The sequence below is a fragment of the Podarcis gaigeae genome (assembly GCF_964106915.1).
Source record: "Podarcis gaigeae genome assembly, chromosome: 6".
NCBI lineage: Eukaryota > Metazoa > Chordata > Lepidosauria > Squamata > Lacertidae > Podarcis > Podarcis gaigeae.
The window spans coordinates 5,263,775-5,274,381 of NC_139682.1; positions in this window are offsets into that span (position 1 = coordinate 5,263,775).

Here is a 10,607-nt window from a genome sequence, read left to right on the forward strand (position 1 = left end):
TGCAGTCCATGGGACTCTCAAGAGTCTCCTCCAGCACCATAATTCAAAAGCATCAATTCTTTGGCGATCAGCCTTCTTTATGGTCCAGCTCTCACTTCCATACATCACTACTGGGAAAACCATAGCTTTAACTATACGGACCTTTGTTGGCAAGGTGATGTCTCTGCTTTTAAAGACACTGTCTAGGTTTGTCATTGCTTTTCTCCCAAGAAGCAGGCGTTTTTTAATTTCGTGACTGCTGTCACCATCTGCAGTGATATATGCCTGTTGTCTTTGTCCATGGTGTTTTCTTGGCAGGGATACTGGAGTGGCTTGCCGGTTCCTGCTCCAGGTGGATCACCTTTGGTCAAAACTCTCCACTATGACCTGTCCGTCTTGGGTGGCCCTGCATGGCATAGCTCATAGCTTCTCTGAGTTATTCAAGCCCCTTCACCACGGCAAGGCTGGAGGAGACTCTTGAGAGTCCCATGGACTGCAAAAAGATCAAAACTCTCCATTCTTAAGGAAATCAGCCCTGAGTGCTCACTGGAAGGACAGATCCTGAAGCCCCTTTGCCACGGCAAGGCAGTGATCCATGAAGGGGAGAAGGGGGCATACAAGGTTTCCAAAATCCTTCTTGGGAACTCCATGCAGGATTTGTGTAGGGTTTACTTCTTAGCTTTTTCTTCTCAAAAAGGCAGTGGAGGTTTAGGATCTGAGTTTTCCTTCTCCCAGACAGTCTACCTTCCCAGGTTGATGAGCCCCAACTGCCCATCACTTCCCTCTGCAGCCTTCTTGACAATGGGACCCACTATGGGTCTCATCCACTCAGTCCGCCAGAGCCTGTCTTCGCATGCAGGGGAAACCCCTAACTCACCAAGGGTCTGACACCCATTGGCTTCCCTCACCTGGTTTAGCCAACCAGTCAAAGCTGTTTCCTGGGCTGTGACCTCTGTCACATGCCCGACGGCTTCTAGTAGCCACAGATGAGAGCTGAGCACATGGTGGGGACCAAAGGTGGACAGTCTCCCCCATAAGGAGCATGTCACCCCATACCTTCCCAGGTAATTCTCTGTTTGCATCATCGGGCACTCTAGCCTCTCTGGCCTGGTGCCTATGATACGGTGATGGGTGATAAATGAGGTAGCACTGTGAAAGTTAATTAGTTACTCCAGTACTTTAAAAGTCACTCTAGGATTAATGTCTGCTAACTTCTCTGTTATTAGCTACAAAGCATGTGATTGTCCAATTTTGGAGACCAGCAATAATCCCCGCGGTAGCATTCTGAAATCTGGAATCTGTTAATAAGGGAGCAGCTTACTCACCAATTAAAAGCTGCAAGGAGCCCAGGTAAACCAAACAACTTTCTCTAAATGCCTGTTTATCGATGTAAGTTATAAAAAGGTTCCCTTTTATATCTTACATTGATAGTAGCCCAGAGAAGGAGATTAAATAAAGCCCTGTTCTGGATTTCTTAATAAAGATTTGCCATTGTAGTGGTTGTACCTTATTGGAACTACTTATATATTTTTAAAAAACTGAAGCAGAACCACCATTTTCAATGCCAGGAAACAGTTCATTATGAGAAGTTTCTCTGCCCTTTAAACAAAAAACAGCAACTTACATTTGTAAACTTCATTGCACATTGTATAGTAAAGACTTTCTTCGGCGGTGATCACAAAAGGTCTCCATATATATCTCCTCAAAAATTAGCCATGCTAATGCCAAATCTGGTGGTTCCTGCAAAAGGTAAAGGTAAAGGTAAAGGTACCCCTGCCCGTACGGGCCAGTCTTGACAGACTCTGGGGTTGTGCGCCCATCTCACTTAAGAGGCCAGGGGCCAGCGCTGTCCGGAGACACTTCCGGGTCACGTGGCCAGTGTGACATCGCTGCTCTGGCGAGCCAGAGCCGCACACGGAAACGCCCTTTACCTTCCCGCTGGTAAGCGGTCCCTATTTATCTACTTGCACCCGGAGGTGCTTTCGAACTGCTAGGTTGGCAGGCGCTGGGACCGAGCAGCGGGAGCGCACCCCGCCGCAGGGATTCGAACCGCCGACCTTTCGATCGGCAAGTCCTAGGCACTGAGGCTTTAACCCACAGCGCCACCTGCGTCCTGCAAACTGGTTTGGTTTGGTTCCTGCAAACTGGCAAGCTATACTGCAGTCTACTCTCCCCGATGGTTCCCAGGTGTCAGCAACATTGATTCTTCCGAATTACCCCTTGCCTCTTACCACACAGAGATTGCGGTGGCATGAAACCCTATATTCCAGAGTGAGTGGTACCAAGTGTCCGGTGTAATATCTGAGGATGTTTTCCATTTGTGCTGCAATTACTATTCCTGCTGTCGAGATCATATACAAGACCAGTTCTTTTGACAAAACGTTCATATCATCAAAAAGATTTAGTAACACTGATTTTGGACAACAAGCAATAGTTTCTTTAGTAATATTTACATTTTGGTCCAAATTTAAATTTAAAAAATCTTGCACCAAATGACATTCCCACCACAAATGATTGTATGTACAGTGGTACCTCGGGTAAGGAACTTAATTCGTTCTGGAGGTCCGTTCTTAACCTGAAACTGTTCTTAATCTGAAGCGCAACTTTAGCTAATGGGGCCTCCTGCTGCCGCTGCTGCACGATTTCTGTTCTTATCCTGAAGCAAAGTTCTTAACCCGAGGTACTATTTCTGGGTTAGTGGAGTCTGTAACCTGAAGCGTCTGTAACCTGAAGCGTATGTAACCCGAGGTACCACTGTACTAAATTTATTACAACCCCTCCAACAATTAGGTGATTAAAAAAAAAACATTTTTGACATTTTTGAAGGAGTGCAATGCCATCTGTATAGTGAGAACAGATTTTAAGCGTCGCAATTCCGAAATTTTATTCCAATCCTTGGGAAGAATTTGTGTCCAGTTCCCATATCTTTTTAACGGGTTCCATAGATCTGTAAGTTACACTAAGCAATACAAAGTACAATTTAGAAACTAATCCTTTGCCCCCTCTTTGTGCTTAAAAAAATAATTCAAATTGTGTTAAGGATCTCAGAGCGTGTGCTTTTACATGTTCCTCTTTAATAAAACTTTAAGTTTGATTAAAATACCGTATTTTTCGCTCTATAAGATGCACCAGACCATAAGATGCACCTAGTTTTTGGAGGAGGAAAACAAGAAAAAAAAAATTTTGAATCTCAGAAGCCAGAACAACAAGAGGGATCACTGCGCAGCGAAAGCAGCGATCCCTCTGGCTGTTCTGGCTTCTGGGATAGCTGCGCAACCTGCATTCACTCCATAAGACGCACACACATTTCCCCTTACTTTTTAGGAGGGGAAAAGTGAGTCTTATAGAGCAAAAAATACGGTAATTCCAGTTCATGTTATGGTTTGACAAAGTTTATTTTATTTGGTTAATAGAGATAGGTTGCTTTGGGGTACAGAAATATCATAATGTATAGAAGCCTTTAGAATCTCAGTGTTCAAATAAGCACCGTTTCTTGGTCATTTCCCAGAAGAACATATTTTATACAACCAAGCAGAACTATTTTAGGTTCCAAGGGCATATGATATCCTAACATATCAGAGATATCGGCCTGAATGGATTTCCAGAATATTGCCTTCATTACACCAAGCTAATCAAGTCAGTGCTGCAGAGAGGCTCCGGTTAAATCAACAGGCATCTTTCACAATTGTGTTCTGCGCCAGGGGTGTGTTGGGGCACTGCCAGCCCAATAGAGTTCTGCACAACAAGATTAAGCGGCAAGGTGGAAGAGCAAATTGGCTAGACGGGTTTATTCAGCAATATTGAGTGAGTAAAGCAAATTGACTCCTTAGCACATTTCGGAACACCTCTGGGGGAGGTTGAGTTATATATTAAAACAGAAGAAACCTCCAACAAGGCAGGAACGACAAATAGTATTGTGGCACCTTAATGAGTCAGGCCTCATCTGCGCTATGTGTTTAAAGCATCATCATACCATTTTAAAGGGTTATAAAAGGTAAAGGTAAAGGGACCCCTGACCATTGGGTCTAGTCGTGGCCGACTCTGGGGTTGCAGCACTCATCTCGCTTTACTGGCCGAGGGAGCAGGTGTACAGCTTCTGGGTCATGTGGCCAGCATGACTAAGCCACTTCTGGTAAACCAGAGCAGCGCAAGGAAACGCAGTTTACCTTCCTGCTGGAGCGGTACCTATTTATCTACTTGCACTTTGCCTTCATTACAACTGCTAGGTTGGCAGGAGCAGGGACCGAGCAACAGGAGCTCACCCTGTCACGGGGATTCGAACCGCCAACCTTCTGATTGGCAAGTCCTAGGCTCTCTGGTTTAACCCACAGCACCACCCGTGCTTTGGCTTCCCTCAAACAATCCTAGGTACCGGTAAGGGTGCTGAGAGTGGTTTAACAATTAATCCCTCTTCCCAGAGAACTTTGGGAACTGTAGCTCTGTGAGGGGAACTGGTGCTTTCTCGTGTGGCGGCCCAACGTTGTGAGACAGTCGCAGCTCCACACCTGGGTCAAGCCTGACCCAGGGGCAGAAGCGTCAGAGAAAAATGAACTGCCAAACCGCACCTCTGACGAAAGAGATATTTCTGCTTGGGTCTCTCCAAACTGATTTTCCAGCTCTGAAAATGTGTAAACTGTGGGGTGGGAATATAGATATATATATAGCTATTATTGGAGTAAATATAGCTATTATTGGAGTAAATAATAGCAGAACTGGATGGATCCCTATACAGTCCTATCTCAGGTTACAGACTCTGTTTTTGGGTTGCGCACCGCGGCGAACCCGGAAGTACCGGAACAGGTGACTTCTGGGTTTCACACTTGCTCATGCGCAGAAGCACTAAATCACGCTTTGTGCATGCGCAGAAGCGCCGGATCGCAACCCGCGCATGCGCAGACACGACACTGCAGGTTGTGAACGTGCCTCCTGCAAGGATCACATTCACAACCCAAGCATCCACTGTATCCAAAAAGTGGGGCTAAGCACACTCTCTAGGAGAGAGCGCCTAGCAGAGTTTAAAATCACCGAAACATCCAGCACAGTGAAGCGCGGGAAAAGCAGACCTTTTACATATCCTGTTCTAGTCCACTTACCACACTTCCCCTCTCTAACCCTCTCACAATGAAGAGACCAGAGTTTAGTAAGTTTTACTTACAAACTTCAAAAGTCAGATTCATGTTTTATTCTATGCAGCAGCAAGCAAACCTAAGCAGAAATCTGGAGATACAATATATAGTGAAATGTCCTATCTTTGTGATAGAATGAACAAAGGAGGAAGCATAACTTCCTTCCAGGTGAGGGGCATGACCTACCTGAGTCTAGGAATACATTTATATGATCTTAACCCCTTCATGTGTTAACCAGCCTAAAACTTGCTAGTTATGTTTGAGTGCAATTTCCCACAAAAGCAACTCCAAACACTCTGACAATTCGTTAATTAAAATGGTAACTATCAGGCAGCAACACAAAGTACTCAGTTGCCATCTGGAAACTTACTTGGGTGTGCAATGGAGCACTAGAGGCACAAGGAATGCCATTCAGCCAACACCCCAGATTTGTGGGTGCATCAGTAATATTATCCATCCCCACAGACAGAGATCACTTATATAAATGAATAAATCCTTACACACCAAAACGGCAAGTTCTAGTTGTGCTTTGTAGGAGAAGCCCTTTAGATACCACTGTGCTTTAAAGATGAATGGGAACCCTTTACAAAGTATCTGAAGACGCAACAAAGTGAACTGGACTTCTTGGCAGGTTTTGAATAAACATTCACAAACTTTTGTTGTTAGCTGCCGTGAGCCCGGCTTTGGCTGGGGAGAGCAGGATACAAATAAATATTATTATTATTATTATTATTATTATTATTATTATTATTATTATTATTAACCAGCTAAATAGTTTGAGGATCTATACAACTTTGTAGCATGCAGAAAACAGCAGTCTCAGAGAAACCAAAGACTGGAACTGAGGAAAGTCAGGGGATGGGGTTGGGTGGGTTCTGTGTGGAAGGGTGGGGGGAGGGAGGAAAAATGGGGGGGAACAAGGATGATATGTTTTGGGATAATAGGTCTGGTTTTAATTTTGAATAAAAAAACTTTTTTTAAAAATAGATACTGCTGTCTATTTCCTGCAAATATGGCTTCCCACTGCACACTTCCATGGATCTTACTTAGTGTGCAAGTTCCAGTGTTATTCAGCAAGGTGTGAGCAGATGGCCGCATTACATTTCCAGTTCTAGACTCATAGACTCATAGAATAGAATCATAGAGTTGGAAGAGACCACCAGGGCCATCGAGTCCAACCCCCTGCCAAGCAGGAAACACCATCAGAGCACTCCTGGCATATGGTTGTCAATCCCCTGCTTAAAGACCTCCAAAGAAGGAGACTCCACCACACTCCTTGGCAGCAAATTCCACTGTCGAACAGCTCTTACTGTCAGGAAGTTCTTCCTAATGTTTAGGTGGAATCTTCTTTCTTGTAGTTTGGATCCATTGCTCCGTGTCCGCTTCTCTGGAGCAGCAGAAAACAACCTTTCTCCCTCCTCTATGTCACATCCTTTTATATATTTGAACATGGCTATCATATCACCCCTTAACCTCCTCTTCTCCTCTTCTTCTTCATCTGCATGTGACCATGCTAGCCAGTTGCTGCTTTTTGCCCCAATGCGTCTACTTCTTGACAAATACAAAGATGTCTGCGGTGGGCAAACAGGGCTCTTTTTTTTTGGCGGTGTGTGTGTGAGACCATCTGGCCCTTTAAGAGGGCAACAGCTCCCACAGGAGTCCACATGCAGGTACTGCCTTGAGGTCCCACCTGTGAGCAAAGCAGCAAGGTGGGGCATTCTCAACCAAGGAGCCCAGCTGCCCTGCCTCAGGCAGGAGGGAGGGAGGGGACAGAGAAGATATAAAAAGCCTGGAGGCCTTGGAGAGGTGTGGAAGTCCAGTGGAGAGAATGGTGAGGCTCCACCATGGGGAGTTTTGGCCCTCACTCCCTTACCAGAAGCCATCTTTAGGCTGCCCCCACCCACTTAAGTCCCATCACATGGGGCCAGAGGGGGAATGCAAGCATCCCAGGTTCACCATAACTTCTCCTCCATGAATTTCTGGACCTGTTGAGGCCAAAAGCACTGAAGCAAGACACCCCATTCTCTCTTTGGCAACAGCCTTCTCCAGAACCCTGAAGCCACTCTGGGAGGAGTGCACTGTCTCTGGGGATTTACGCTTGAGGAAGCCAGAGTGAGCAAAATGGAGAACTGGAAGGTCTGGAGAAGGGGTTGACACTGATGCAGTCAACCCTGGAGAGAAGGCCTGCTGGTAGACTTACCTGTGACAGTAACCCAAGACATGGGAGGGAAGAAGGTGAGTGAAGCGATGCACTTGAAATGAAACCTGAATTGCAGGGTGCTACAGGGGAGCTGGTGCTGCCTTTGACCCTTTGGTCAGGAATGGTCCATGATATGAACATGCCTTCTTTGATGTGTCCATTCCCCTAAGATAGTGGCCTGAGCTTCTATTGTGTTGAATGCGTCTTTTTAGTTATTGCATTTGAATCTCCTGCAAGGAGTGCCTCCTTATCCTTCCAGCAACACTGTTATGAGGCTAGAGGCTGTGACTTGCAAGAAGCAATCCAGTGAGCTTCATGTCTGATGGACAAGAGAAACCTTGGGTCAAATCCCCAAGTCCAACACTTTGAAAAGTCAGAGAGGGCTTTAATTGCAACATCTTGAAATGGGCCCAGAAGGAAATTGGTCATGGCTAGACTTGCAGAAAAATATGGTGCATTCTGTTCCTGCTCCCTAACCTGACCTCTGCCAAGGGGTGGGTGTTAATCTGAGCCCTACAAGGCCTGGGGAACCATAAGTTTCAGCAAACCGTAGAGCAGCCACGATGGATTAAAATGGATGTGACCAAGATCGAAAAGCTCTGTGTTAAGTTTGTGCAGGCTGCTTGGGACAACTTGCTGACCGTAAGCATCTTGAAAAGAATCATGCCCTCAGGATAATAATACGTTGAAGAACATTAAGAAAATGACAGTGGTGTCTCAGCAAATGTGGAATCCTAACGTTATGGAAAATGGAATGTGTCAAAGTGAGCGTTTCCCTCGGACAGATTATGGTGGCAGGTGAAATTGAAAGACATGATACGTAGATGAGCTTGATCACTCTAATCTGGAGCAGTTGCCTTGTGCAGAGTCGGGTCCATTTCTGTCTAAGCCAGGAGCAAGGGTACTTTTTCAGCCAAAAAGCCACATTCGCTCCTGCCCAACCTTCCAGAAACCATATGCAGAGCTATGGACGTGGGCAGAGCTATGAACTTGGTTCTTAAAGGGACCCCTGACCATTAGGTCCAGTCGTGGCCGACTCTGGGGTTGTGGCGCTCATCTTGCTTTATTGGTCGAGGGAGCCGGCATAAAGCTTCCGGGTCATGTGGCCAGCATGACTAAGCCGCTTCTGGTAAACCAGAGCAGCGCACGGAAACGCAGTTTACCTTCCCACCAGAGTGGTACCTATTTATCTACTTGCACTTTGACGTGCTTTCGAACTGCTAGGTTGGCAGGAGCAGGGACTGAGCAACGGGAGCTCACCCCGTCGTGGGGATTCGAACCACCGACCTTCTGATCGGCAAGCCCTAGGCTCTGTGGTTTAACCCACAGCGCTACCCGCGTCCCACAACTTGGTTCTTACAATAAGCTATGTTCCATCTAAGCAAGTGTCAGGGGGTTCTACATGTGCACACAAACATCCTTCCCTCATCTGGCCAAGCAGAGTCCAAGGACCTGTTCCAACCAGGCAAAAGCCTTTGAGCAAAGCAGGGCTAGTAATGGGTGTGGCGTAAGAAGGAGTGGCTTGGGGAATCCCAAGCACAAAAAGAGGCGCCTCCAGGGCTACATTCAGCCTCTAGGACCTGAGGGTTCCCCCGCTACTGGTCTAAGCCCATGTCAATCTATCCTGCTTGAAGGTCACCTCTGCTACCTGAGACTAGGCTTTTAGCAGTGCTTTGTTGTGTTGAATTGATGAGACTCCGGCAGGTTCACGCCAACTTGATATGTGGCTTCCTTATACCAAGACTCACCATCTGGTATTGTCTAGCTGCCTTGGCGGATTGCAGCTCAAATCCAGAGGCATTTCCTGTTTTTTTATTGATAGCATTAATATTCTCTATTTTTGTAGATTGCTTAGCGGGTTGGTGGGTTGTTGTTTTCACAAACAAGCCGCGTGCCAATTTTGTTAAATAAAAAGAAAGCTATGTCAGTTTGACATTGACTGGGAGATCCTGGGGACTCAACTGTGGGTCCCGCTCTATATGCAAAGCCCACACACTGTCTCACTGCCACATATTAGCCCTCCCTTTATGATGAGGATTAAGGGTCTGCCAAGCAGCTGCCATTCCTCAGGTGACACCTCACCAAGTTGTGAGGACAAACTCAGCAAACTGCAAGTGAGTTGAGAGTTCCAGCACTTCTATTGTGTTCTGCTTCTGGTTTTTATTTGGAAATGCAATCTTAAAAAAATACATTAAAAAGGCATTTGCACTTTGGAGCACCTGCCGATAAGCCACTTTGCAAGGTTGTCATTCCAAAACAGAAGTAACATCCCAAGGGAATCATGGTTAGGCTCAGATTGGCTAAAGTTCATGTAACCAATGCATTCCAGAAGACTAGCATGTGCTTGGTTTTAAAAGCATCAGAAAAGCTTCTGTGTTAGATGTAAGTGTCATCATAGTAACGTGGACAGCAGCTTTATCATTGATCCATCTAGCTTGGTACTGTCTACACTGAATGACAGCAGTATTTCAGACAAGGGTCTCTTCCAGGGCTACCTGGATTTATACAGCTCTGTTCCATTTGGACTGTTGTTGTATTTTTGTCATTTTATGATTGAAGTGGTTTCATCTGTTCCCCCCCCTTTAATATTTTATTAATTTTTAAAAGAAAGAACATAGGCATGAATGTAAACATTATCAAAGTCCTAGATTCAGGTAGGTAGCCGTGTTGGTCTGACGCAGTCGAAATACATATATATATTTTTTTAAAAAATGTCCACTAGCACCTTAGAGACCAACTAAGTTTGTTCTTTGTACAGTGGTACCTCTGGTTGCGAACGGGATCCATTCCAGAGCCCTGTTCACAACCTGAAAGGAACGCAGCACGCGCACGTTGCAATTCGCCGCTTCTGTGCATGATGTCATTTTGCGCACATGCGCGAGCGGCGAAACCCGAAAGTAACCCTTTCCGGTACTTCCGGGTCACCGAGGGACACAACCTGAAAAGATGTAACCTGAAGCTAATGTAACAAGAGGTATGACTGTATAAGCTTTCACGTGCATGCACAATTCTGAATAAGTGTGCATGCACACGGAAGCTTACACCAAGAACAAACTTAAGGTAAAGGTAAAGGGACCCCTGACCATTAGGTCCAGTTGTGGCCGACTCTGGGGTTGCGGCGCTCATCTCGCTTTATTGGCTGAGGGAGCCGGCAAACAACTTCCGGGTTATGTGGCCAGCATGACTAAGCCGCTTCTGGCGTACCAGAGCAGCACACGGAAATGCCGTTTACCTTCCCGCCGGAGTGGTACCTATTTATCTACTTGCACTTCATGCTTTCAAACTGCTGGGTTGGCAAGAGC